The following is a 2,934-nucleotide window of genomic DNA, read 5'->3' as shown; positions in this document are numbered from 1 at the left end:
TTAGAAGCTTTAAATCAGAAATATATCCACGATTACGAATTTATGTATTCCACATCTAAAAACTATTCCAACGCTCTCGAGAACTTGCAGGACTCAAAAATTGCTCTTTACACTACGCTCTCTCCACTGTTTGCAACTGCAGACGACAATCGTCTGGAGACCTCCGAAAACTTGGTTAGACAACAAAAATCTGATTCGGACGTAAAAATAAACATTGATAACCGTTTGATTGATTATAAAACAACTTTATTTAGACACGAGTTTATCTGAGGATGAGAACTTGGAAAATCAAAAAATAGAAGAAATCGATTTTCCAATCAAGTTTAAACATGGACTTAAAAAATCGATTTTAGAGATTTCGAGAAATTTGAACAACCTGAACATGAGATGTCCTATCAGTCCGAACCTGTATTTTACATAGCTCTTAAAATCTTTAGTGCACTGCAGAAGGTGTTCCTGGAATTGTTATTGAATGTGAGTTGGACAGTTTGGGTGAACTTGGTCCTGAAAATATAGGAGAGACTTTCGAAAACTTGAAACCAGAAGTTTGAATCGTCAAATGTTATGATTTTCAGAATTCTGGAATCAGAAAGGCTAAAAAAGTGACATTTGATTCAGAATCTACGGACGACGAGACTGTCCGACTCGAGGCGGTCATCCGGGGCAAGGATATGGTCAATGACGCTTTAAAAACACAAATTCGAGAATTGGAAAAAAAATTATCAAAATATCCCGAAAGACAAACAGAAATACAAAATGTAATATTGTTGTATTAAAAAAAAGAATTTCGACAATTTTTCGGACCAAGTTATGACTGAAGAAATACAAACCGCAAATAAACCAGAAAAAGACTATTTCAACGTTGAAAATGAAATCAATGAAGAATTCATTCTTCAAGCCAACAACCAAGAAATTATTTCTTCTGAAGAACATCAAGAATTGGTAGATGACCTGTCTAATCGACTTTACTTAACTCAAATGGAACTCCAAGTATGTCTAGATATATAATTGGTAGAATTTGAAAGACGACTATGCCGACGCTTTGTATATGATTTCTGATTTGAATGCTCAAACTGAAATCTCAGAGTCTAATTGGCAGGCAAGAATGACAGATTTGAAGGAAAATATGCTTTTTTATGAACAGGAGATTAATGTAAAATAAAAACTAATATTTTTAGAATCTGAAGGATTGTATTCAAAAAAATAATGATATATATAATGACAAAATTAACGAAAAAGAACAAGAAAATCAAGTAAAATTATACTTGTGTGATTATTAAGAATATTCTTGAACAATGTTCAATCCTTAAAAGAGAATTAAACGAATTGATAAAAAGAAACAAATTTGAGAACGAGGAGATTGCGAATGAAAAGGACTCCCAGATTAGAGTAGACAAATTGAATCAAATTTAGGAATTGCAAACCGCTTTTTCCAGCGCAAAAGAAATCACAGAAAAATTGGAAATAGAAAAAGATGAAAATCAAGTAAAATAACAAAGCTTATTTTATTAGAAACTAAAGTATCATATTGACGCAATCATGACAGATTACAACAACGTCAAAATTCTAAACGAATCTCTTAGTTGTGAAGTAATGAACTTGAAACAAGAACTCAACAACAAAACTGAAAAACTTGAAGTACTTCATTTTTACTATTTTTTAAGGAATTACAAAAATTGGAAAATTCTGATATGAGAACAAATAAAGAGGAGTTGAATTTGAGTATTCGTAGGTTTATTGGATTTTAGACTGCCAGGAATTTAACGGACAGTTGGACGGGCTAATCGTGTCTCAGAGGGAAATGAAGAACGAGTTAGTTGACTTAAAAAACAAATTAAAGTTCAAAAATGAAGAAATATATGTATTTTTTGCATAGAAACTGAATTTTAGGATTTATGTCAAATGTCAGGATTTTTAGACAGCGAATCTGAAAAACTTGCCAAATCAAGGAGCCTTCTTCAGGAAGAAATAATCAAAGTTCAAAATGAAATCGAAAACAGCCAAACTCGATTTGAAATAACCAGAAAAGATTTTACAAGCGCAGGAGAAAACAAATACAACTTTGAAAACGAACCATCTCTCCAAGCAAATTTTGTAAACGAAACACCCTGTAAAGAAGCGATTCGCAATCAGGACTATTTGGTGAGTTTTTTGTGAGGTTGAGATGTTAGAACGTCTCAAATGAGCTGAACTTGGCTAAAAACGAATTGAAAATATTGAAGGGAGAGGTTGATTCACAAGAATTAAAATGTGGCAAATATGAGATTATTTTGAAAGAAAAAGAAGCAAAAATAATCGTTTTTTATTTAATAATAGTTTTAAAGGCTTTGGAAAATGAAATATCTCGTATGGGCGAAAAACTAAAAGCCGAGACAAAACTCAAAGTACTGGAATCGGAAAAATTAAATCGTAAAAGTAATCAAAATGAAGTAGAAGTTTTTATTTTTATTATTTAAGGATTTGCAAAAATACTTGAAAGTACTCATGAAAGATTCTGATAACCTAAAAATGTCTTTGGAATCTAAAAATTATGAGATCAAAAATTTGGAATCAGAATTGGAAGAGAAAAACAAGAAAATGAAAGTAATTTTAGTTATTTTTATTTAAAGGAGTTTGACACCCTCAAAGCCTCTAATTACATGTTGGAGGAAGAAAAGTGTCGCCTTCAAACCAGTAAAAATAAAAATTTATTTTATTAAGCTTGCGATAACTTTAGCAGTCAACTGGATGGACTCATATCTTCCCACAAAACAATGAAATTAGAGTTGATTAGCTTAAAAAATGAACTCAACACAAAAAACGAGGAAATATATGTACAAAACGCTATAAAAATGTTTTAGAATTTATGCCAAATGTCAGGACTTTTGAATGACGAATCCGACAAGTTGACCACCTCAAAGGATCTCCTCAAGGACGAACTGGTTAAAGTCAGAC

General features: G+C 31.7%; 1 long non-coding RNA gene across 1 annotated transcript; it reads left to right on the top strand.

Moving 5' to 3' along the window:
- Nucleotides 1–37: 37 nt before the first annotated feature.
- On the top strand, nt 38–396 carry LOC115230145. The gene is made up of 3 exons (XR_003883406.1): nt 38–223; nt 255–321; nt 354–396. It is a non-coding gene; the product is annotated as an uncharacterized LOC115230145 (long non-coding RNA).
- Nucleotides 397–2,934: the final 2,538 nt, after the last annotated feature.

The sequence above is a fragment of the Octopus sinensis genome, unplaced genomic scaffold (assembly GCF_006345805.1).
Source record: "Octopus sinensis unplaced genomic scaffold, ASM634580v1 Contig14574, whole genome shotgun sequence".
Taxonomy (NCBI): domain Eukaryota; kingdom Metazoa; phylum Mollusca; class Cephalopoda; order Octopoda; family Octopodidae; genus Octopus; species Octopus sinensis.
This window is presented reverse-complemented; position numbering and strand designations above follow the sequence as displayed.